The following is a 26,292-nucleotide window of genomic DNA, read 5'->3' as shown; positions in this document are numbered from 1 at the left end:
GAAGCGCAAAGCCAGAGGGAGAGAACCAGGAAGGCTTCACAGAGGAGGGGGCACATAGATGGGTTGCCAAAGAAAAGTAGGAGTTTTCTGGGTAGAAGAGACAAGAGGAACTTTTTAAAAAAAATTTATCTATTTATTTTTGGCTGTGTTGGGTTTTTTTTTTGTTGCTGCGCGTGGGCTTTCTCTAGTTGCGGTGAGTGGGGGCTACTTTTCGTTGCGGTGCGCGGGTTTCTCATTGCGGTGACTTCTCTTGTTGCGGAGCACGGGCTCTAGGCGCGCGGGCTTCAGTAGTTGTGGCTTGTGGGCTCTAGAGCACAGGCTCAGTAGTTGTGGCGCACGGGCTTGCTCCGCGGCATGCGGGATCTTCCCGGACCAGGGCTCGAACCCGTGTCCCTTGCATTGGCAGGCGGGCTCCCAACCACTGCGCCACCAGGGAAGTCCTGAGAGGAACATTTTAAGTGGAGGGAACTGCAAGTGTGCACGTTCTCTGAGGTACACAGGGTGCGTGGGAGCATTGTATGGTTTAGTTAGGGGGTCTGGGGAATGGTGGGAGATGGGGCTGGAATGAAAGATCGGGATGGGCCTTGAATGCCAGGAATGTGGACCCTGTCTTGGGGGTGAAGGGAAGTCAGTGACGGTCAGATAGGAAAGTCTACTCCTCTTCTTGCGTGGAGAAGGAGTCAGAAGGCCTGAAAGAAGCAGGGAGAACAGCCAGGAGCTGGTGGCAAGGGTCTGGGTGAGGGCAGAGTGGAGAGGGACTCAGGGGGCTGAATGAGCAGAGGCCAGTCTAACATCTGTCGGGTGCTTCTCATGCGTCTCTTACTAGGAGAGGGGCTGACTACTAATATCATCATTTTATAGAAGAGGGAACAAAGGCATAGAGTAGTCGAGTAACTTACCAAAGTCAAACAGCTAGTTGAGCTTTGAGCTGGGATTGAGCTCACGTAGCCTGGCATCAGAGCCCGCTCTCTTCTTGCCTTGCCCACCAGAATATGCTCTGACTTTCTGCCAGGGGCAGCGGCTTGTAAGTTCCTGGAGGACAGGATAAGTCACACATCTCAGTATCTTTCCCAGGGCTCAGTATGGGCTAGACACCTGGGAAAGGTCAATTCCATACCCATTGCTGGGCCCTGCTGAAGGACCAGGACAGTCGAGCCACTTGCCTTCCTGCTCCAAGGTCAGCTAGCGTTAGCAGTGCTTTTATTCAGTCTACTCTCTCCCAATTCCTTCGTGTGAACTCTGCTTGCTGTTTTCAAGTATTGGGGGGCACGCTGCTTTGTAACTGTCTCAGCCTTTCTGCCATGCCACTCGTCTCTTCCATCAGACTGGAGACTCTGAGAGCAAGGAATGAGCTCCCCAGCAGATTGGGGCTCCATGAGGCCAAGGGCCGGGCTTTCTACCCACACAGGCAGCTCCCCCATCCTCTGTAACAACTCCTTGGTAGCCTGGTCCCAGCTCACTCACAATGGGCACCAAGTGGGAGCGGGGAGGGGTGCGGACAGCAATGGTCCTCAGTGGGGGAGGTGACTCTGTTCCCGGGAGTTTCTATCCCGGAGGGGCTAAGTCTCAGATCTGCCGTCGGGCCAGTGGAGACCAAACTCTAGGATCTAGGTCGCCCCCTTGGTGGCAGAGCTGCTTTATGGTGCCCCTGACAGCCTAATATCGTCACGTTACCCCACACAGTGGAGAGAGGCTGGGCCGCCTCCAGGCAGTCAGCAAAGGATGCAGAACCTGGGGCTGCTTGGGGCAGCCCGGCCACCTCCTGGATCTCAGACCTCCTTTGGAGTCTGTCTGGGGGAGACGGGGGCAGACAGCGGGCACACCCAGGCGTGCCACCATCATGGAGGATATAAGTAGGCAGCCTTGGGAACTGCTCTGCATCCTGGCTCCAGAGCTGGCGGCACTCCTGCAACTGCTTTCAGCCACAAGCTGCGGGCAGTGTCGTGAGTTGCAGACAGCTCTCATCGTCCTGCTGGAGCCGGGTCGGGGAGGCACGAGGTCCTCCTTTAGCCGCTTCAGCTCCTCTGGGGCTGGTGGAGGAGGGGGCCGATTCAGCTCTACCAGTAGCTATGGTGTGGGGAGCTCTGGGGCCCGTGGGAGGGGAGGTGGCGGCAGTTCTGGCTCCGGTTATGGCAGAGGATCTGGGCGTGGTTTTAGTGTTGGGAGTTTTGGTGGAGGTTCCAGGGGCTGCGGCGGGGAGGCTTTAGCGGTGGTGCTGAAGGCGGAGATGGGGGCATGAACTTAATAGCTGGCTGGCCTCCTACTTGGATAAGGTGCAGACACTAGAGGAGGCCAATGCCGACCTTTAGAGTAAGATCTGGGACTGGTACAAAAGGCAGGGGCCCAGGACCGTCCAAAAGGATTACTCTTGTTATCATGACCCCATCCGGGATCTCAAGAACCACGTAGGCCCGGGTAACTCGGATCTCTGTCTCCCCGTCTCTCTCTCTCACACACGTGTACACACACGCTCACACACTCACTCACATGCTTTATCTCCTTCCAAAAGGCAAGATGCTGGACTCTAAGCTTAGACAGTAGCTGGAGAATCCAACTCTTGGAAACTTTAACTTAAAAAAAATTTTTCTTTTAAATTGAAGTATAGTTCTTCACAGTGTTGTGTTAATTACTGCTGTAAAGCAAAGTGATTTAGTTATACATACATATGTACATTCTTTTTAAAAATATTCTTTTCCATTATGGTTTATCACAGGATATTGAATATAGTTTGTGCTCTACAGTAGGACCTTGTTGTTTATCCAGTCTATATATAAAAGCTGACATCTGCTCACCCCAGCCTCCCACTCCATCCCTCCCCCAACCCCCTTCCCCTTGGCAACCACCAGTCTGTTTTCCACGTCCGTGAGTCTGTTTCTGTTTCATAGATAGGGTCATTTGTGTCATATTTTAGATTCCACGGAAACTTTAACTTTTATCAGAAACAACTCTTGGCCTGGCCTAGGTGGGGAATGCAGAGGCAGCGTGGAGGGAACATAGCAATGGGGCAACCCGGTCCTGAGTCTGACACCAATGCACTATGTGATGTTGGGAAGCCCGATGCCCTGTCTGGGCCTATTCTCCTATCCTTTTAATGCAGAGGCTGGGCAGACTAGATTTCAGGTCCCTGTTGGTTTAAAATTTCTGTTATGTTATGAAAAAAAAAACCCAGAGTGCTGTGGTCCAAAACAGGTGGATCGTGTGCCTTAGGAGAGGGGAGCATCTGTGCCTGTCTCTCCTCTTAACCCCTAAGAGTTCAAAGCTTTCTAGTTAGGAAAATTAGAAATCCTATCTCTCACTTCCTACTTCTCCTGGGCTCCTATAAGGACCTGTCTTGATTTTTCCAGTTTGGCTGGATCCAGATACACATGGTAGCTGTTCAAGTGATGGAGAGGATCGAGAACTCTGGGGGTAGACATCATCTATCCACCCATCCATCCATTCAGCCATCCATCCATCCACATGTCCATCTATCCACTCAACTTAGAGACTGAGTACCCTCAGTGTTGCTCTGGGCAGACATAGTGATGTCCCAGACTTGGTCTCTGCCCTTGAGGAGCTCATAGTCTAGCTAAGTCACAGTTTCCACCTGTTTCCCTTGCCTTCACAGCTTCTGATGAACAGCCTCTGGATATCTTGTTTCTTCTACCCCAAACCTCTTCCATCTGTTTATTCATGTGTGGCCGTAGCCATCTTTCAGGGACCAATTCAATTGCCACCTCCTCCCTGAAGTCTTTCTTGATTTCCTGTAGCCATAAGTCAACTCTCCTTTCCTTGAACTCTTCTAGGATATTCTGGACTCTGTAGTCGACTGTGGCCTCCTTGAGGGGCAGTATCTCATTGATCTCTGAACACCACAGTGTGCTTTGTAGTAGATCTTCAAATATTTGTTGAATGAATGAATGAAGGCCACACTGAACATCCCTGCTGGAGCCTGAGGGATCTGTGCCATGTACCAGCTGTTGGAAGCTCCTCTTGCCTCGTGGGCATTTTCCTGGATGGGATCCTCACCTCCTATGGCTCTGCCCGGCCTCTTGCTCTCCCAGAAGTGGGTCATAGCAGGGGTGCATGGGTTCCATGCCATCCCCTCTTTTTTAGATTGTGTACATCACAGTGGACAACAAGAAGATACTCCTGGACCTCGACAACAGTCGCATGACCCTGAATGACTTCAGGATGAAGTGAGTCCTGCTCCCTCTCCTGTCATCCATCCTTCCTCCAGCCCCTAGTGCTCTGGAGGTCCCTGTAGGGGCTGGTACCCCCTTGCTCATGCCCTACCCCTGGTTGGTCTGCAGGTTTGAGATGGAGCAGAGCCTGCGGCAAGCGGTGGAGGCTGACATAAATGGCCTGCGGAAGGTGCTGGATGATCTGACCGTACAGAAGTCTGACCTGGAGATGCAGTATGAGTCTCTGTGGGAGGAGCTGGTGGCCCTCAAGAAGAATCATGAGGATGTAGGGTCCTGGCTACTTACCACTCACTGGGGAGAGGGAGGAAGAGAAGTGCAGGGACAACTGGGGGTTGGGGGGAGCTCTGGACCATTGCCTGGGAGACACCCTCTCCCTCACACTCGAGGAGGACACGCCCAGCCTACGGTGGTGGTCGGGCTTTGACTTCACAACTGTGTCCCATCCCATTTTTGCACCCCAGGGGGAGGAGAGGGAGAGGGCTGAAAGGTGATGGAGAGGATCCCAGCCCCCTGACTTCATATCCCCTTCTTCCCTGGCAGGTGATGCACCCGCTGTGTGGGCAGGGCACCGGGGATGTCAGTGTGGAGATGAACGCTACTCCTGGCAGAGATCTCGCCGAGATCCTCAATGACATGTGCAGGAGTATGAGCAGCTCAGTGCTAAGACCTGAAGGGACATTGAACAGCAATACGAGACTCAGGTAAGCAGCCTGGGACACCAATTCAACCTTTTCTCCCTCTGTCCACGTATCCTTCTCTTCCTCCACCCGCCCCTCCATCTCTGAGCCCAGCTGGGCTTCTCAGTCATCCTTCTGCAAATGAATTCACTGCCCACAGGTGTAATTATCGAGTAGCTTCCCAGTGCCAGGTTTCATGTGGAGTGCTGATGTCTCAGAGACGAGCCGCACAAGATCGCTGCCCTCGAGAAGCTGCTCAGTGTTTATTGAATGTGTGAACAAAGGCAGAGGATGAACAGCTTACGTTAGGCTGTGTGCTGTCAGACTCTAGTAGAGGTACCCAGGTGCCCCTCACACTGCACTGAGCTCCTTGATGACTCCCTTCCTGCTGGATCTCCAGCACCTGGCGTAGAGGTGGGCACGGGAGGGCATGATCTGTAGTGTGCATGCGTGCGTGTGTGTGTGCGTGCATGTGTTTGGGCGGCACTTTGAAATAAGGTTAAAAAGTGGTTTAGGGACAAAGTATGAAGAGCCTTGAAGCCTTGCTGAGAGGGAATGTTGAGTTGAGAGAAATTGACAACCCTGCCTGGCTGGAGGGACCCAGAACTCAAGACGACTTGTCTTCGGCTTTGACTCAGTCTTGGTCCTGGAGGCGAAGGTGCTAACGAGTGGGGAAGAACCTTCTTCATTCAATGAGCTGCCCAATGAGCTTTTGTTGTTTGCAGATGAGCCAGATTGAGCAGGGGGTGACACGTTGTGGCCAGGAGGTGACAAGTTGTGGCCAGGAGGTGACAGAGTCCAACAAAAAGGAGGTGACCAAGCTTCGACACAGTGTCCAGGAGTTGGAGTTTGAGCTGCAGTCTCAGCTCAGCATGGGTGGTGGCCCTGCTCTGGACCCTCTGCCCGGGTGGGGCACAGGAGGCTGGGCACGATCCCCAGGGGCAGGAAGGGGAGCAGCTATGAGGTAGCAGCCCTCTCAGTGCCTCCTCCTGCTGCCTAGAAATTGGCCCTGGAGAAATCCTTGGGAGACACAAAGAACCGCTACTGTGGCCAGCTGCAGCAGATCCAGGAGCAGATCAGCTGGAGGCCCAGCTTGCTGAGATCTGGGCAGAGACTGAGTGTCAGAATCAGGAATACATCAGTACCAAGATGTGGCTGGAGCAGGAAACCAAGTTCTACCGCAGCCTCCTTGAGGGTGGCCAGGAGGACTTGTAGGTGCCCCAGGGCTCTGTGGAACCCCTAAGAAGTCCTAGGCCCCTGATGCTACTTCTGTTCTTCTAGATAGAGGCGGCTGGGAAAGTTCCTGTAACACAAGAGTCTGATGGATCGAGGATTTCTTCATCCCATGGGGGGAACCTCGGGGCCTTTGGGCTTTGAAGAAGGGCTTCCTGTTCCAGGGAGGGGAAAGCTCTCCCCTCCCAGCTGTGGTGCTAGCCCAGCCTCTGCCTTCTGCCTTGAGGAAAGGAAGACTTAGGAGGACTCACATTTGGGTCTTCTCTCCAGGTTCATCCTTGTATACATATGTGGAGGTCACTCGTTTTATCTCTGTGTTTTCTTTTTTTTTTTTTTAAAGAGCTCCTGACTTATTTATTTATTTATTTATTTTTAATTTTTTTTGGCTGTGTTGGGTCTTCGTTTCTGTGCGAGGGCTTTCTCCAGTTGCGGCGAGCGGGGGCCACTCTTCATCGCGGCGCGTGGGCCTCTCACTGTCGCGGCCCCTCTTGTTGCGGGGCACAGGCTCCAGACGCACAGGCTCAGTAGCTGTGGCTCACGGGCCTAGTTGCTCCGCGGCATGTGGGATCTTCCCAGACCAGGGCTCGAACCCGTGTCCCCTGCATTGGCAGGCAGACTCTCAACCACTGCGCCACCAGGGAAGCCCCCATCTGTGTTTTCTTTACTTCTCAGTGAATCTCATGGAGCTGGACAAATTGGCTTTGGAGGTGGCAAAAGAAGTGGATCTCAAGGTGGAGGTGGAGGCAGTTACGGAAGAGGAGCCAGGGTGGAAGAGGAGGCAGCTGTGGAGGAGGAAGAGGATCCAGGGGTGGAAGTGGAGGCAGCTGTGGTGGAGGAAGTAGCTCTGGAGGAGGACGTGGAAGGACATCCCAGCCCCCGTCCTATTCCTCAATACTGGTGGCTGTGATACACAAGGTAAGGGACAACTCTAGGTTGTGGGGTGGGGGAGGAACAGGGGTTACCTGTCAAGGTACCACCCCTCTGTGAATATCCTTGAGCCTCTCTAGACAGAGAAAAGATATTCTAAACAGAGCTAGATTTTAGGGAGGTCTCTGGTGAGTGCCATAGACTTGTCCTTGTTTCTGAATTGATCATTATTTTTGACAGAGCCTTAGGTAAGGCTAAGACACACGTGGCTTAAGTCTCAAAAGCATAGGAGATGAGTTGGAAATGGTGTATTAGCTTGTCTATTTCTCCCCACACCCTACGAGGTGGGTATTGTTATTATCCCCATTTTAGAGATAAGGAAAAAGAGGTTCAGAGAAGATAAGTAACTGACTTGAGGTCATACAAATCATAAATGAGAGATCAGCTCTGTGCGGCCCCATAGCCAGTACTTTTAATCATCATGAGGATGGGGACACCTGGGTCAGCCACGGTTCAGGTAGAAAAGAGGCTCAGGGGTTGTAGTCAGTGGTTGGCTTGGGCAAGCCAGTTTTACGATGAAACTGCCAAAAGGAGCATATATTAAAAATAAAGTCTAAATGCAAGAAAGAGTCACACAGGTGAAGTGGTCTCTAGGTCAGAGAAAGTTTTCCTTGTGCGTGTTGAATCTTGTAAAATAAAAATTTACTATGAAGTTGTAGCGAAAGGCTGGGTAACATGATTGAGAAGGTTTGGCTCAGAGAAGCCTTGAGGTGCCTGGGAGCTGGTCTTCTCTAGAGAGTCTGGTGTGGTTTTGTGTGTCGGGCGGCACTGCAGAGCCATAGATGTGCATCTATGGGCAGAGGCTGAGGCCATCTTTGCCTCAACATGCAAGGGATTTACTAACAAAAACTGCTGCATGGAGGAGGGAGCTGCCTCATGAGCCTCCATCCTCACATATGGGAGAGCATCTGCCAGCTGCTGCAGGAGATCTTCAGGAATTGGATGGGGGCCACTAGGACCCGAGGGTCCTTCCATCTCAGGATTCTCCAGCTCTTTGAGCTCTAGCCTCCTTGCTCCCAGTTGCCCATCTTCCTCCAAGTCCTGGTCTCTCTGTCTCTTGCTCTAAGTCCTCTCTTTTCACTCTCACCTCCCTTCTGTCTCTCCATAGGCTACCAGCTGCGATACGAGAGCCCCTGTAAACTTTCCCAGCCCCGCCCCAGCTGGGAAAGCATCCCCCAGACAGGCAGACCCTGCTCATTGCATTGTGACACTGGGAATAGCTAGCAACAAGCCTCCAGGCCCATTTGGAACTGGGCTGACTGGGCATGTCGTTCCTCTGGCTGCCCATTGGCTCCCTCCTCTGGGAGGGTTGGGGAGACCTCTCTCCCTCTGTCTGGTCTGGGGGTGACCCACTCCCTGTCTTATCTCGACCTCCCAATAAAGCTTTCTTACTGCAAATCAAACTTGGACTTTGACCCATTTGTTCTTTGGGATTGAGAAGGGGCAGAAAGGAGGTGAAGGGAAAATCAAGTGAATCCACTCTAAGAGTGTTGGTTAGCTTTTCTATCAGTTAACTTTTGCTTGTAACAAAGCAACCCACAATTTAGTGGCTTAAAATCACAACCATTTATCTAGCTTGTGCTTTTGCAGTTGACAGTTTGGACTGGGCAGTTCTGTTTTCCTTTAAGCATCTGTGGTCAGCTCCAAGTCAGCTGCGTAGCTCTGCATCAGGGGCTTGGCTGCATACTGGTTAGGGGTGAAAGGGCCACATGACTCTCATCCTCCAGCCAGCTGGCTCAAGCAAGTCTGGATAATGAACCGAAGTGTGTAAGGTCTCTTACCTACAGAGGGAAACAAGGCAAAAATGATGTGGGTTTTGCCTTGTAAGATTTCACAGATGGTGAAACGTATAGGCACAAATAAAGTGCTCCAAGGCAAAGTGAGGAACATTCTCACAAGACAGCAGCTGACAATGTTCTCCAAGGATTCTGACTAGAGACAGATTCAGACAGAGCCCTCAGCCTATGTTCCAGATGCTACAGCTGTGTATCAAACCTCCCCAAAGCTTAGAGGCTTAAAAGAACAATGTTGATTTGGGGGCTTGGTGGGAACAGCCCACTTCTGCTCCACTTGGTGTCACCGTGGCTCATAGGCTGGGGGCTGGAGTCATCTGAAGCCTTGCTTGCTCACATGTTTGGCCCCTGGGTTGGAAACACTCCAACCTGGGGGTGGCCCTGCAGGGGCTCCTTGGCGTCTCTGTATGAAGACTCTCAGTGTGATCCCTCCAGCAGGGCAGCCTCAGGGTAGCCAGACTTCTTACATGCTGACTCAGGGCTCCCAAGACATATGTTCTAAGCAAGAAAGAACCAGGAAGAAGCTGTTTTTCTTCATTGCCTAGATTTGGAAGTCATGCAGTGTCCCTTCTGCTGTACTCACAGGCTTGCCTAGATTCAAGGGGAGGAAGCGTAGACCTTGCAGTAGGCAGAGTTCTAAGATAATCCCAGTTATTCAATCAAAGACAGACTTAGGTGCCGCTGTGAAGGGATTTTGGAGAATTAATTAAGGTCTCTACTGTGTTGGCCTTAAGATAGGGAGGTTATCCGGTGGGCCTGACAATAATCACGCAAGCTCTTTAAAAGCAGATAGCTGGGCTTCCCTGGTGGCGCAGTGGTTGAGCGTCAGCTTGCCAATGCAGGGGACTGGGGTTCGAGCCCTGCTCTGGGAAGATCCCACATGCCGCGGAGCAACTGGGCCCGTGAGCCACAACTACTGAGCTCTGCGCGTCTGGAGCCTGTGCTCTGCAACAACAGAGGCCGCGACAGTGAGAGGCCCGCGCACCACGATGAAGAGTGGCCCCCGCTTGCCGCAACTAGAGAAAGCCCTTGCACAGAAACGAAGACCCAACACAGCTAAAAATAAATAAATAATAAAAATAAAGGAATTCCTTAAAAAAAAAAAAAAGCAGATAGCTTCCTCTGGTTGGTTGCAGAAGAGGAAGTCAGAGATTTGAAGCATAAAAAGATTTCAATATTCCATTGCTGGCTTGAAGATGGAAGGGGACATGAGGCAAGGAATGTGGCTGGCCTCTAAGAGCTGAGAGCCACCAAGGAAACGGGGACCTCAGCCCTTCAGCTGCAAAGAACTGAGTTTTTCCAAGGATGAGAAAGAGTTTGGAAGTAGATTTTCTCCCAGAGTCTCCAGATGAGAACTCGACCTGGCCAACACCTTGGTTTCAGCCTTGTGATACCCTGCAAAGAGAATCCGGTCACACTTGCACAACTGCGAGCTAATAAATGGGTGCTCTTTGAAGCTGTTACATTTACAGTAATTTGCTTGGCAGAAATAGAAAACAAAGACCCCATCTCAAGATGGAGGAGTGGCAATGTCACGTTGAAGGACAGCATGTGGAATGAGATATATTGATCTTTGGAAAACATAATTTGCCACAGACTCTCTGAATCATTGGGGGAGGGATTATGTAAGGGTAAACTTAGGACATTAAGCAAACACGGAAGGAAGCTCAGGAAAACCCAAGATCCTGGGATTTATGGAGGTGGAAGCTGTATGGTGTCTCTGGGTCCAAGATGGCTCTAGCAAGATGCCTGAGCATCGAGAGTTTGTGATCCATTCTCTAGTGCTTTGCCCTTAATGTGCAACTGGTGACAGTCTTCTCTGGTTCTCTTCCTGCTACCAGCTCTCTTCCTCTCCTATCTTCTCTCTATCTCTCTTTGGGGAATGCTCCATCTTGAGTCTGAGACTCCCCAAGAACTGGTTTTCCCAACTTCCCTTGCTGCTAGGGCATGGCCATGTGGCATAGCTCTGCCAATCAGGTGCTCCTACACAAGACTTTGATTTGTATGTGAAGGAAGCGCTGAGTGGAATCTAATATGGCAGGAACAGGGCTGGGGCAGAGACAGGGAGTTTATTAAGGTTACAGCAGCAGTGGTTCTGCAGGGATATGCAGTGCCCAACATCAATGGTTCGAGCTGCAATGTCTGTGGCCAGCAGTGACAGCAGTGGTGTCTTCCTGGAGCAATCATTTAGTGTGATTTGGGCAATGGCTTCTGTTTGCATAACCCCCAAGTCTGATTCTCTGAAAATGCTGGAAAAGATGTACTGCTTTCTCTGTAGGTGAAAGCAAAAATATTCTGGTATTCTTTGCTTATTGGGATAGAGAAAAAAGAGGTTTCCATATCAGGTGCCAAGGATTATTGTGATCCAATGTGGATCAATGATTGCTATTAGAATAGACATGTAGTAAGTTGTAAAATAATCCTTCCCTAACGTCTGCCCATATTCTGCATGGAGAAAACGACAAGTTAATTGGAAAGTGATCAGAGTCATCAACCCTGAATTTATCAGATCTTTCATATGGCACTAATCTCTCTCATTCCCTTAGAGATATAGTGTTGTTGACTCTTCTCACCACAATAATCCTTACTCCATGGATCAGGGAGCCATTTACTATCTTCTTCTATTCCATTTCAGAGACTGGGAAGAAAAACACAGGCTGGGTCCAGGGTACTATTGGGCTCAGGAGAGGCAGACTTAGGTCAAAACTCCATTTGCCATATGATCCTCTGTAATGGTCAGATTCTCAGCTGCAACCAACAGAAGCTACTCTGGCTGTGTTAACAAGTAAGGGATTTATAGTTGCTCTAGATAAATCAAAGAATCATTAGGAGGGTTAGAGAAATAGGACTTACGCTGAATTTCTAACATCTCCCAAAATGACACAGCAGAATGGGTCTGCCAAGGGAGCTGTTGCCTCTGCCAAGACTAGGAAGTTTTCAAGTCAGGATGCAGCCTTCTGAATCAACAGCCTCCCCAGCTTGGGCTTCAGGACAACACTGTCTCTGCCATCCATGCCAGCAAACTAGATGCCCCAAGTGGAGCCCATACTTCACATACCTCCCTTCTAAGTCTCACATGGTGCACCTGATTGGTAGAACCTAAATCACCTGGCTTATCTTAGTGACAAAGGAAGCTGGGAAATGTAGTTTTTGGATTTACCTGGGAAAGAATAGTGATCGAAATGACAGATATAACCTACCCCCACATAAGCTTTCAGTCTAACTGGTGAACCACAGTGTTGTTCTGCATTTTCAGAGATTAGAGTTAGTTTGGAGCCAGAGTCCAATAATCCCCAAGGGTCTGGATATTTTCCTTCCCCCAGTACACAGCTACTCTTGTAAATGCTCACGGGCTCCTATGTGGAAGGTTAAGAGGTAGGTGTACAGTACTTGCTTGTGATGTTATTGCAGAGCCCTTCCTCAAGGGTACCTGGACTTCCCCTTATTCAAAGTCCTCCAGGTCTAGGAGCTGATTCTGGTCTTGGAACTGGATAAGAGTCTGTCATTCTCTAACACAAGGCTTAAGACAAGCTTCTTCCTGGCCTAAAGTTTTCTTTTTGGGGGGTGGGGTAGGAAACTATGGCAGATATGACAGACTGATTTGCTCATATCAGTTCCCACATCCTTTTAGTGAACTTGCCTATTCTCTAGAGGCAGATAATCTTTAACCCTACTTTTTCTAGACTCCCTTACAGTTACAGATCTAGGTGTAATTTGGGTTTTTCCAATCAGATGCACTTCTGTGGGACATGAGTTGAGTGGAAAGAGATCCGGAGGAAGGAAGTGTTTTTTGTTGGAATAGATCTACCAGTTACTATATGGTCCTTGGGCCACTTATTGTGTCAGACCAGGAGTTCCTTTGGGGGGTGGTTCTGTGGTGTTAATCTGGGAGCCCTTCCTAGAGGCTCAATCTAGAGTCTGCTCCTCCAGCCTTCTAATGATTTTGTAAGCAGCCAGTGCTCTGTATTAAATTCCTTCCTGTTAAGAAAGCGAGATTTGTTTCTGTTACTTTAAACTGAATGCTCACTGAAGCAGGATTTTGGTGGTCTGCCCTCGTCTTTTGGTCATAGAGATCCAGGATGAACTAATCATCATATGGATCCCTACAGGTCTTGTCATTCTGCTTACTATTCCAGCCCTCCAGCATTGAAGGGTCCCTACTTGTCCTCTGCCACCTGGGACCCCATTTCTATAGAAATCAGGGAGGCTAATTCAACTGTAGCATCTCCCATCCACAACCCCAAAGAACAACTGCTACCATGCTTTTCAAAGACACTGTGTTCCCTCTTGTCTAGGTATTTCTTAATTGCCAGAGTCTAGACAGTGTCTTCTGGGCTCTCATAGTTGGGAACTGGTTGAATGGGTTCTACATGATAACTCCACCCCAACATTTCTGTTTCCCTGGCTGGTTGCATTTCTTCTTCTTTATTCCTCTTCCTTTATTATTATTCCTTCCTTCTCTGCAACAAGGATTTTATGGAAACTCAAGTTTATTTTGTATAGGCCACTATTGAGTTCAGTTTCTGCCACCCAACTGAACGAATATTTAGACCCACTCCTAGACACCCAAGCTAGCAGCTGAATTGTGAATCTATGGTTAATGCCTCTATATTGATTAATTCAGCCTGATCAAAAATTAGGGTCCATGCCCAAACCCAGTATTCACATTTCTGCTGATACAGATTAGTAACATCTTGAAATTCTCTTGGCGAGTAAGCCTTTTTCTCTCAGCTTTGGCTTTATAATGGACCTCTTCCCTTGGGGGTCTGATTTATAATTTTGGAGACGATAAAGGATGGTAGGGTGGAGGGTGAGGATAATTTGGAGTTTGGGGGTACTATAAGTCAATTAAATTGACTCGTCTATTTCTCTTCCAGTTCTGTGGGTGCCCCTCTTTCCTGATCGATGGTCTAAATTTTACATAAGAGACTTGGCAACATTATGATTTCAGCTGATGCTGTGGTTTGGCAACTTGGAGAAGTCAACTTTCAGATGAACTATTAGCTACTTCAGCCTTGTAAGTACAAGAAATAAGAGACCTTTTCTGTATTATCATGGAAAGTCCCCAGTCCTGTGACCATCCATAGAGTCCAGACCTTAGGAATTTGAGTATGTTACTCTTTCTGGAAATTCTCCAGTGCAACTAAAAGAAACTAGACAACCCCTCTTTTATCACTGCATGCATGGGCTTCTAGAGTCCCATATTTTAATAATAGCTGGATTTTCACTGCCTTCAGGCCCATCTAAGCCGGATAGCCATTCTGATTCTCATGTCATTCATGCAACAAACTTTACTGGATAAATATACATTAAATTCCTTCTATGCAAGACACTGTTCAATGGACAAAAGAGACAAAGATTCCTGCCTACGTGGAGCTTACAATATAGGTGGGGGGAGGGGAAAACACTAAGTGTCATAAATAAATTATTATATTTTAAGGTGATAAATGCAAAGAGAAGAAGGGAGTGGTGGGGGGATTGGAGGGTTGTGGTGGGGTGGGGAGGGTTGCAACCTTAAATAGGGTGGCCAAGGTCAGGGCCATTGAGAAGGTGAAATGTAAGCAATGACTTGACAGAGTGAGGGAGGCAGTCAGGTGGGTATACGGTGGGAGAGCAATCTAGGCACAGGGCTTGGGTGTGTAAAGGCCCTAAGGTGGGAACGTATTTCATATGTTCAGAGATGAGTAGGGAGGCCAGCGTAGTTGGAGCAGAGAAAGTGAGGAAATAAGTGATGGAAGACGAGGTCAGAGAGATGAGTGGTTACCTCACTTAGGGCTTTGTGGGACCCTTTAAGGAACTTGGCTTTTATGCCCAGTGAAACGGGGAGCCACCGAAGGCACAGGTGAAAGTGAAGGACTCCAAGATGGCAGATGGCAGAGGATAGTAGAAGCCTGAATTCCTGAGTTCACTGCTTGGAGGGGAGATAGGAACAATTACACAGTCCTTACGTGAGCAAGTGACAAATGTTCGTCACGTTAAGCCCGTGGCGTTTTTGAGGTTGTTACAGCAACCAGCACTGCCAAGCATGACTAGCACACAGGGCTTCGGGTGGAGAAGTAGCCCCATCTAAGTTACGTCTTAAGAGGATCTCTTTGGCTATTGTTTGGTAAGAGGCCGAGGGATCAGGGGTAGAAGCAGAGAGATCGGTTGGGATGGAGGTAATCTTAGTGAGAGACAATGGCACTTGCTGTGGAGATGGTCAGAGGCAGCTGGTTCTGGACGTAATTTGAAGGTGGAGCCATCAGGATTCTTGAAGAAAGGAAGGAGTCAAGGATGTCTCCGAGTCTGTTGTCTGAGGAACTGGATGAGAGGGATTGCCACCCACCGAGATGGGAAGGCTGTGAGTGGAGGCGGTGGGGGTGAAAGGTGAGTCCGTTTTGGACATGCTAGATTTACAAGGTCTGTTAGACAATGTTATGGGCTGAATTGTGTCCCCCCAAGTTCATATGTTGAAGCCTTAACCCCTGGTACCTCAGAATGTGACTGTATTTGGAGATAGGGCCTTTAAAAAAGGAGATTAAGTCAAAGTGGGACTATTGGGGTGGCCCTAATCCAATCAGTCTTATAAGGATTGGTGTCCTTATAAGAAGAGGAAATTTGGACGCACAGAGAGACATCAGGGTTGTGCTTCCTCAGAGAAAGACCGTGTGAGGACACAGCAAGAAGGCGGCCATCTGTAAGCCAAGGAGAGAGGCCTCAGACGAAACCAAACCTGCAACAGCCTGATTTTGGACTTCTTCCACCCCCCAGAACTGTGAGAAAATACATTCCTGTTGTGTAGGCCACCTAGTCTGTGGCATTTTGTGGCAGTCCAAGCAGACTAAGACAGGCCCCCAAGTAGAGATTTCTTAGGCGTCTCTTGCCTGCAATCACCCCTTTTACTAAATTCTGTATCAATCAGTGTTTTTACCTGCAAAGATCAGAACCCTCACTTCGAAGCCAGTTTGTTAAGGGATGTGAGGTAAGTCCTAGAATCTTCAGGAAGAACTTCCAGAGAACGAGGCTTGAAGACTGCACAGCTAGAGGAATCCCACTCGTGCCACCATCTGTGGGCACAGACATGGCGGCACGTTCCACTCGTGGCTACTGCTACATCTCTGGCATTGCTGCTTCTGGAAGCTGGATGTCTCTGTGGCCACTCCTGCCAGACGGATTCCATGGAGCCCCTCCTTCTTAGGACATTAGCTGCCACCTGCAGGCTTTTGTGATGTGTTTGTTTGGGGGATCCTGATCATGTCACGTGTCTGTGCTCCAGAGGCAAGGGAGGCTGGAAGGCTAATTTCTGGCTTCTACAATGGGGAGCATAGCCACCAGATGGAGAATTACTTTTCAAAGGAGTTGGGTGACCAAGAGGAAGAACAACTGTCCACAAAAGGAATGGGCAGGGTCAAGCATTCGCTGAATGCTTACTGCGTGCCAGGCACTGTGGTAAACCCCTTATATATATTACCTTATTCAATCCTCACAGCAACCTCACGCTGCTGCTTATATTCTCACTTTACACATGAGTACACTTGCTGAGAGGGATTAAATGACTTGCCCAAAAGATCACACAGCTTCTAAGTGGCGGAGCCAGGCTTTGAATATGGGAAGTCTGATCCAACAAAGCAGGGGTTATTATGCCCATTTTACAGATGAAGAAACTCTAGCTCAGAAAGGTTAAGTAATGTGTCTGAGGCGACACAGCTTATCAGTGACTGAGTAAAGACTGAAATCCAGTTTGGCCTGGCTTCAAAGCAGGTATGCTTTTTCCTGCCCTCTCTGTCCTCAAACAATTATTGAGCCCCCACTGAATACAGAGACAAACAACTCCCATAGGCAGAAGCTTGTCAGAAGTGCCCTGTGTGGGAGGCAATGACTCTGCAAAGGGCTGGGAAGAAGATGGGTGACGGACTTCCCTGGTGGCGCAGTGGTTAAGAATCCGCCTGCCAATGCAGGGGACATGGGTTCGAGCCCTGGCCCGGGAAGATCCCACAGGCCGTGGAGCAACTAAGCCCACAAGCCACAACTATTGAGCCTGCATGCCACAACTACTGAAGCCTGCGCGCTTAGAGCCCGTGCTCCGCAGCAAGAGAAGCCACTGCAATGAGAAGCCCGCGCACCGCAATGAAGAGTAGCCCCTGCTCTCTGCAACTAGAGAAAGTTCATGAGCAACAACAATGGCCCAACCCAGCCATAAATAAATAGATAAATAAATAAATAAATAAATTTATACAAAAAAAAAAAAAAGAAGATGGGTGACTTCCCACACGTGGATTCTTTCCCAGGACCTGATTCCCCGCCTAAGGCCCTGGCTCAGTGCTGAACAATGGGAGGTGCGGGTAACTGAGCGGATAGTGGAGGAATGAGGGTGACAGCTGGATGGTCTCCAAGAATCCTCTTGGCTCCAGCATCTATTACTCCAACACTCATAAACCCCGAGTGCCTTGATCTCCCTGCGTTTCCCTCCCCTTCGAGTCTCTGCTACATGTCGAGGCTGCTGCCGGCCCTCTTGGCCTCGGGGCCCTGAGGCTCTCTCTCTATCTCAGGCCCAAACAGGAACATAATCAGTTCCCTTCTCTGTAACTCTTACTAGACTGAGATCACTGGGATTATCGGAGGGGGTTCCTGTGAAACTGAAAATAAAGTTCAAGGGGACGAGCCACCACCATCAGCAACAAATAAAACCCAGCAGCGACAGTACAGTGTGAGGTTAAAAGATGGTGAGGAAAGGTGGGTGTGGGGACTGTGCTTCTGTGAACATCTCTAGCTGCAGTCTCTATTTTAATTGCTTCTTCAGATCATTCATTCATCTGTTGATTCATGCGACGAATATTTATTGGTGCCTTTTCTGGGTCAGGGGGTGGAAATCAATAAAACTGTGAACAAAACAGATGAGGTCTGTTTCCCCATGGGGCTCGCAGTCTAGTGCTGGGGGCAGATAAGCAGCCTGGTCATTGCTGGACAATGTGGTGTGTGCAGTTGGTGATGGGAGGGAACAGGGGCTGGGACAGCACACAGGCCCGCTGACCTGACCATGGCGGCAGGGGACGCTTCCTATGACAGGTGTGGTACAGGGATGTTCCGTAACATCTCATTATTTCTCACAACACCCGTGAGAGGTAGCTACTGTTGTTTCCATTTACAGATGAGGAAACCAGGGCTCAGAGAGGGAAGTAAGTTGCCCAAGTCACACACACCTAGGTTGTCCTGGCTCCAGATGCTGCCATCCTAGTACTGCCTATGTGGCCTCTAACAATTTCTAGCACTTTTTTTTTTAACTTATTTTATTGAAGTATAGTTGATTTATAATGTTAATTTCTGCTGTAGAGCAAAGCGATGCAGTTATACATATATATATTCTTTTTCATTTTCTTTTCCATTATGGTTTATTCTAGCACTTTCTAAGGTCAGAGATGGGCTTCTGAAGAGCAGAGGAGAGCTGTTTTGAGACAATTGTGCAAATAATTAGGCAAGCTCTGCGACGTCTGGCCTCAGTTTCCCCCATGAAGGCACTTTGTCTGAGCTTGTTGAGGGAATGAATGAATGAATGACACTAAGGAAGAATGAGGGTTTTGGACCAGATGGTCCCTAAGGACTCCTCTGCCCCAACACTGTCTGGTTCTGACACTCATACATCTTCAGATGGCTTTGATCTTCCTGAACTTTGGCGAGTCTCTAGTCCTGGAGACTCTCGATCCATCTTTGCTGCCACCAGCACCCTCAGTCGCAGGGACTTGCCATTCTCACCTTAACTCAGGCCCGACCCAGCCAACTGTCATCTCTCTCATCTGTTCCCCTCGGCATGACTGAGACACGTGGGCCATTATCAGAAGTACTTTCGTCAAGGGAGAGGGAAACCTCAGGAAAGTGAATCAAGAAAACACAAAACCTGTAAAAAAGAGTCAAGTCTGAGATCCCAAGGTGGGGTAGGGGTGGGGGGGAAGCTGGCTCCTCCGATCCTCCTTCTCATGGGGGTCCCCAGTGGAGCCTCTGTCTACCTTTACCAAGTCATTGACCCCTTCATTCACAACACGCACTTATCCAGGGTCTGCTCTGTGCACGCTGCTGGTTACCGGGGCTACGACAGGGACCCAGGCGGACACGGGCTCTGCCCCGGAGTCTTACGGGGGGAGACCAACGAGTAGCAGAAGCACAACCCAGGGTGCTGAGCTCCGCTCTGGGAAGCCCGGGGGCTCTGGGGCACACAGCACGAGTCCTAACCCAGCCTTGGGAGTCAGGGAACATTCCATGGAGCCAGGGCTGGGCCGAGACCTGAAGGACTGGTTGGATTTATCCAGGTGAAAATCGATGGGGGTGTGGTGTTTGTGTGCATGTGTGTGTTGCGGAGAGGCCATTGCTCTGGGCAGGGGCAGCTGTCAAGGCCTGGAGGTGACACTGAGTGTGGCCTAATGGAGGAACTGGAACCCGCTTTCTGGGGCTGGTGAGAGGGCAGGTTGGGTTGGCAGGGGCTGGGGATGGGACAAGGGGAGGACTTGTTCGGTGAAGGGGAGGAGACTGAACTGGATCCCGAGGGCCCCAGGTAAGCCCGTGCCCTCTCTACACTCACCTTTTCCCAGCCTGTGTGGGGGACAAAGCCCCATTGGCCAAAAAGCGCCACCATCTTTGGTCCGGATGCAATCCTCCTAGTAGAGAACGAGTCTGGCAAGAAGATAGATACATGGTCTCCAATCTGGTCGGAAGCTGCACTAGAGTTGGGAAGCATCATTTATCAAACTCCCAGCACCTGCTTTCTCTGAGTAAACACCATGGCTGAGTTGTATCCACGGCTTCAGTAGCTCCCTGCATGCGCCCATGACACCCATCACTGGTGAGGACCCCACCCCCCAGCTTACAACGGTGCCTGAGTTGGGTCCCTTCCTTTCTCCAAAGTTATGCTCCATTGGTAACAACTATAAGTCTCCTTGTCGTTTTTGTCCTCCGCCTCCACCCCATCCTCATCATGATTGCAGCTGCACCTCTTTTATGCTGGCCCCGTGGCAGGCCTTTACGTAAGTCATCTACTTGATTGCCCACAACCAACCAACTTCAAAGATGGGAAACTGAGGCTCAGACAGATGACATAACTCAGCTGACAAAAGATCTGGGTTGGTCTGACTCACAGGCCCACCCTCATCATCTCCTGCCATCTAAAATAATCCCTGGGCACCTACTGAGTGCAGAGATGAACACCTCCCATGAGCAGGAAAGCTTTGGAAATTCTCTTCTTAGGAAGCAAGTAGCCACAAATGAACAATGAGTCCCTGTCTCAGCTATTTCTTGTCTCTGGACCTCAGTTTCCCCACTAGAGGTCTTCAGTGTGTGGAACAAATGGATTGACACTGAAGGGATGAGGGCACTGGGGTGGGTGGTCTCCACGGACTTCCTGAGCCAGGGAAATCCATCATTCATAATCTCTCTGAATGTTCTCTGCCCCTGGGGTCTTATATCCATCTGTCCTGTTGCTACCCCCTCAACCTCAGGGCCACACCATCTTCTTTCTCTCAGGCCCAAACATGAACCAAACCAAATCCCTTCTCTCTGTTCTCTTCAACATGACATGCTGGGATTTTCCAAGGGAACTTCTGTCAGCCCTGGCAGATATCTCAGATAAATAAAAAGGAAACAAAATTCAAAATCCACTGCAAATAGTTTTGTTTGAGGTGCAAAAAGTATGTATGTGTGTTGGGGTGGGCTTGCTCAAAGCATCCTCTTCATAATAGTTCCTAACAGAAGTCCCTTCCTAGATTCTTTGAGGCTCTCAATTTTCCAATGTATTTTCCCGGGGGTGCCAATAAAAATAACCCCCCCCACAACCAAAACTCTTGAGATCAAATCCAGTGGGAAACATGGAAGTAAACAAGTCAAAACAGTTTTCTGTATTTGCAGGACTTTTTAAAGCCTTTGTTTTCTTAAAGTGCTTTGTGAGTTTCCAAGAGGAGGTAACAGTATCCAGAATTCCCTCATCAATTTGCTGAAGAGCTGGTGCTCTCTGAAGGATGCTGATGGGGTGGTTGGGGTCCCCCAACCCACCTTCCTCAGCTGGGCAGAGAACTTCTAGAAGGGGCCCCCACTGAAGATGGACACAGGTCATCTCAGAGTTTCTGAGAAACTCCAGCCCCACGGCACATGGGACAAGGGAAAAGAGAGTTGTGGCTCTACCTCAGTGTGTAGAAGCAGAGCGTGGGGAATGGTAGAAGCATTCCTTGCCTCCACCACCACCTCCCAGCCTATCTCTCCTCCCAGCAACTATCAAGGCAGAGCCTTGCCATTGTCCCAACGGACGTCTGTGTCAGTTCATCACGCGTTGTTTTCACCATCACGCGTATTAAGCCCCTGAGCTGGCGACCTTCTCTCTTGCAACGTGTGCACAAGAACCATATTACAACTACTACTACTAATTAAAAAAAAAAAACAAAGTAAATGACGCCCATTGGTCGAGTTTCAGCTAGGTCCCAGCCCTGTCCCAGGCAGGTTAGATATGCTGTTTCATGAATTCTCACAACCACGATTTGAGGAAGGTCTTGCTGTCTCAAGAGCCTGAGTCTTAGAGGTTCACCAACACACCCAAGGTCACTTAACATATAAGTGACCAGGTTTGGCCTGGCTCCAAAGTGGCAGAGAAGACTTCCCATCAATTCTCCGATGACAGGGGTTCAGATAGGTGAGAACCCAAGCTGTGCTGGCTTCTAAACCAACCCCTTCTCCTCTGCGGAGGGGCTGAGGTCTATGCTTGTTGAACACATGTTGAAGTGTAACTGATGAAAGAACAGCGGCCAGGGCTGGGGACCCTCTGGCTCTACTGATTTATGATTCCGAAACTCATCAATCTCAAAGAAAATCTGCATTTTCCTCAAGCTTTCGCCTCCCTGCAGGGCCTCTCATCTCTCTCTCCAATGTCATGGCTCCCCTCAGCCGCAGGGGAAAGTTGCTCTAGTTTTTTCTTAGGCCCAAACACACAAAAAAATCCTCTTTTCTCTTCTCTTGGTTTTCTTCCTTTCCCTTCTCTTCTTGGTTCTGTCTGAGATGCTTTGGAATTTTCAGAGGAAATGTCTGGGAAGCACAGGGAGAACTTTATGGGAATGAACAAGGAGTATTCAGAGCCTCTAAGACCCTGTGAGATGGAGTGAAGCTTGTGGGATTAAGGGTAAAGGAAAACAAGAGAGGCTGTGTCCAAAGCTGCTCCTGCCGTTAAATCTGGGTCCTCAGTCCCCTTCCCAGGTCATCCGTGCAGTTGGCAAATCTTCCATGAGCACATAGCCCCTTGTTCCCATGGACCTCACCACCCACCAGGGACACACAGGTAAACATGGGGAGGAATACAGGCTGGGGAGCTCGGTGCAGGGACTCCCAATCTAGACTAGGGAGAGGATTAAGGAGACACAGGTGGGAGAGGACAAAGTGGAGGTGCTGCTGGTGGTGGAATGGGTAATAAGGAGGGCATATGCAGAAGCCTGGAGGGAAAGGCCAGCCTGGCACATTTGAGAAGCCAGGGGCTTCCCTGGTGGCGCAGTGGTTAAGAATCCGCCTGCCAATGCAGGGGACACAGGTTCAAGCCCTGGTCCAGGAAGATCCCACACGCTGCGGAGCAACGAAGCCTGTGCGCCACAACTACTGAGCCCACGAGCCACAACTACTGAAGCCCGCGTGCCTAGCGCCTGTGCTCCACAACAAGAGGAGCCACCGCAATGAGAAGCCCGTGCACCACATTGAAGAGTAGCCCCCGCTTGCTGCAACTAGAGAAAGCCCGTGCACAGCAACGAAGACGCAACGCAGCCAAAAAAAAAATATAAATAAATAAAATAAATAAATTAAAAAAAGAGAAAGAAACCAGAAGAAGTTTGGAATGGTGGGAGGGGGAGAGTGATGAGGGTTGGAGGTGGAGAAGTAGGCTGGGCTGGATCACAAAGGATTTTAAAAGCCATGCTGGAGAGGGGTACCCATGTAGAGTCCTGTGTTCAGGCTGTGGATCCTTCTTTTTTTAAAAAAATTCTTTTCCATTATGGTTAATTACAGGATATTGAATATAGTTCCCTGCACTATACAATAGGACCTTGTTGTGTATCCATTCTATATATAATAGTTTGCATCTGCTAATCCCAAACTCTCAATCCAACCCTCCCCCGCCCCCTCCCCTTTGGCAACCACAAGTCTGTTCTCTATGTCTGTGAGCCTGTTTCTGTTTCATAGATAAGTTCATTTGTGTCATATTTTACATTCAACATATAAGTGATATCATATGGTATTTGTCTTTGTCTGACTTCCTTCACTTAGTATAATAATCTCTAGGTCCATCCATGTTGCTACAAATGGCATTATTTCATTCTTTTTATGGCTGGGTAGTATTCCATTGTATATATGTACCACATCTTCTTTATCCATTCATCTGTTGATGGACATTTAGGTTGCTTCCGTGTCTTGGCTATTGTGAATAGTGCTGTTATGAACATAGGGATGTGTGTATCTTTTCAAATTACAGTTTTGTCTGGATATATGCCCAGGAGTGGAATTTTATGGATCATATGGCAACTCTATTTTTAGTTTTTTGAGGAATCCCCATACTGTTCTCCATAGTGGCCGCACCAATTTACATTCCCTACAGCAGTGTAGGAGGGTTAGGCTGAGGAATCTTCTAATGTCACATCTCTAGAGTGATCTCAAGGGTTGCTCTGAGGCTGCTATGAGCCCCTTGCCTATGCCCACATTTCCTATCTGTGCAGGGCAACTGCTGGGGATGGGGAGGAACTTGGGGGTGGGTCCCCCAGTTCAAATACTGACCCCACCTGCAGAGGGTTTCCTCCTACCAGGTGGTTCTGGGAAGAAATCAAAGTTCAGAGAGGTTCATTGACTTGTCTAAGGACCAACAGCAAGTTGGGGACTCCTTACCCTCCTGGATTTGAGCCCACGCACATGGGATTCCATGGCTGACCGGATTTCCTTTTGGCATCTTGTCTTAGCCCCTTGCAAGGGATTTAGGGGTGTTTCTAGGTCTCACTGGATATATGCTCCTAGTTTGCCCAGCTTTCTGTAGCTCCATCTCCTAATGGTCCCACTAAGCTCCACCCCCAATAGAACTATGAATTGAGGGGACTGTCCTATTCTGGGAAGGTTGTAAACATTTGGGTTACATTATGATTCCAGCAGGGATGGTACTGGGATGAGGGAGGCTGGGCTGACTGCCCGCGGGGTCGTGCCGGGGCTGTGGCGCGGCCAGGTAGTTCAGCTGGGAAGGTGTGGCCAGTTTCTATGAGCGCCAGCTTCTTTCATAGCTGTGTCTGCAGCGCCCCCTTGTGGCCATTTTTCAGGGAGGCAACTAAGTGTCAGACAAACTACAAGTTTAGAATTGGGAGGGGAGGTACGTTTCCTTAGATGGCCTCCTCCACTCCTCTGTTGCCCAGAGAGGGAAAGACACACGCCCAGGGTCCCACAGGTAGAATCTGGGTCTTTGGACTTCCAGCCCTTCTGGGGCTCTTTCTTTTGTACCACTCTCAGCTCAGTGCCCGTTTGCTCTCCATAGGGAGGCCAAGGAGTACACTGGAGTGTAGGGCCTGCCCTTGCCCAGACAGACCTCTCTGACCCTTCCTCTCTTCTCAGAACTGAGCAGTCAGAGATGCAGAAAGGGGAGGGCCGCATCCCGTGGCAGGGCGACGAGTCCCCATGCGGCCTCCAGGGGGCGCTGTGGCACCGAGTTGGCCTGGTCCTGGGCGCCCGCCGCACAGGCGTAATGAGCTCAGCACAGTGAGGACAAAGGGAGCTGCAGGCGGCCGGGGAGCTTGTAAAGTCAGCCCGGTGGCCCGCAGCCTGCCCGCAGCCTGCTCTTTCCGAAGCCGTGGCTGGCTGCGGGGCGGACACCACCGCCTCCTTCCGTGGCTCAGATGCCAGCCTCTGATCCGCCTTGCAATTCCCTCTTCTCTCAGACAGAGCCCAGACTCCATCCAGTGCTTTGGACTCGACACCCAGCGCCCTTTCCTCCATACTGTGACTTCCCTGAGTTTGGCTCAGGGTAAACAGGAAAGCTGCCGTGGCTGGAGGCAGAGGGCTTTGGCGTTCGCTCCACTGCCACCTGCCCCTGTAGCTTTCAGCAAGTCACTTACCTCTCTGTGCCTCAGTGTCATCATCTGTGAAATGGGTGCTGGTGATCTCCCTTGGAAAGTTGTACAAAATGGATGCAATGCGTTACGTCCGGGCGCCTGGTCTAGGGTAGCTAGTGTTGGAAATGTGGGGTGCGCCGGGTCTGGGCTGGGACATCAGAGGCCTGCTGTATCTCCGTGAGGCAGGGGCGAGCTTCCCTGGATTCTGGGGGTGCAGAGCGTGGGGCAGCATTGCTCAGGCTGTTGGAACCAGTCAGGGGCAGGGTCAGGGTGTGAGGGATGTGGGGTGAGTCACTTAGCAGCCCAGACCCTGGGGAGTGAAGGGGAAGGAGTACGGCAGCTGGCCAGGCCTGGTGGCACCAGGCACCAGACACCAGGCACCGAGGCAGCCCTGCAGAAGGAGGCGAGGGCGTGGCACCGTGCCAGCCCCACCCCACCAGCTCCTGCCCTGCCCACGTGCCCCAGGAGCAGGGGTGGAGCCAGAGGAGAAATGTGGCTGGGATCTCTCCAGGTGTGGGCAGTGGGGTCCAGAGAACCTGATGGGGGTGAGGGCCAGGCTGCTTTGCTCCACCTGCTGCCCACTCCCTCCTGCTCTCCCCCCTTGCTAAGGCTTTTCTTCCTGCCTGCATGGCTGGGGGTGGAGGGGAATGCTCCGTGGGCCTCTCCCAGCCCTGGTGGAGTCACCATCTAAGACAGAACAGACCGAGGCGGTGTCCACATGGGCAGCAGGCCCATTGCAGCTGACTGCCACACCTGCACGGGTCAGGGTGCCCGCAGAATACAATGACTCTCGGGGTCAGCTGAAAGGACTTTAGAGAAAGAACTATTTTTGGAGGTCTGGACAGGAGCAGGGATGGAGTAGCAACCGGGGTGGGGGGGAGCATGGGAGCTGAAGGGACAGTGGAGGGGGGAGCAGAGTGATGGGAGCTGGTGGGGGCTGAGGCCAGGAGGGCTGCTCTGCCGAAGCAGCGACCACAGCTGCCCTTGGGGGGAGTATATGCCCAGCCCCTTTCTTCCCTCCTGTCCATCTCCTGCAGCTGCCCCCCACTGGCTGATCCAACGGGGCAGCCAGAGATTAGCCGTCGGGGCACAGAGCAGGGCCAAGAAGGGTCGAAAATACATCTGGAAGGATGCAGAAGAATTATCAGGGCGGTGGGGACACAAACGTAAAGAGCCAGACCTTGCCCTCAAGGAGCTCACCGTCTAGTAGAGGAGATAAGAGCCAACTAACTCTCACCAGGTGGGGAGAGGAGAGCCCCAGGAGAGGGTCAGATAAAGCACCAGATGGGCTAGAGGAGGGAAGGAGTTGGGGTGGAGAGGGTGCCAGGGTCACAGAGGCTTGAAGGAGGAAGTGGTGTATTGGTTTCCTATTTCTGCTCGAAAAAGCTACCTCAAACTTAGTGTCTTA

The 26,292-nt window shown here is 50.3% G+C and overlaps 1 pseudogene; it reads left to right on the top strand.

Moving 5' to 3' along the window:
- The first annotated feature begins 1,840 nt into the window (after positions 1-1,840).
- LOC137755535 (keratin, type I cytoskeletal 9-like) lies at positions 1,841-26,091 on the top strand (annotated as a pseudogene).
- Positions 26,092-26,292: the final 201 nt, after the last annotated feature.

The sequence above is a fragment of the Eschrichtius robustus genome, chromosome 20 (genome assembly GCF_028021215.1).
Source record: "Eschrichtius robustus isolate mEscRob2 chromosome 20, mEscRob2.pri, whole genome shotgun sequence".
NCBI lineage: Eukaryota > Metazoa > Chordata > Mammalia > Artiodactyla > Eschrichtiidae > Eschrichtius > Eschrichtius robustus.
Note: the sequence above shows the minus strand (reverse complement) of the source record. Positions and strands in the feature narration are given on the sequence as shown.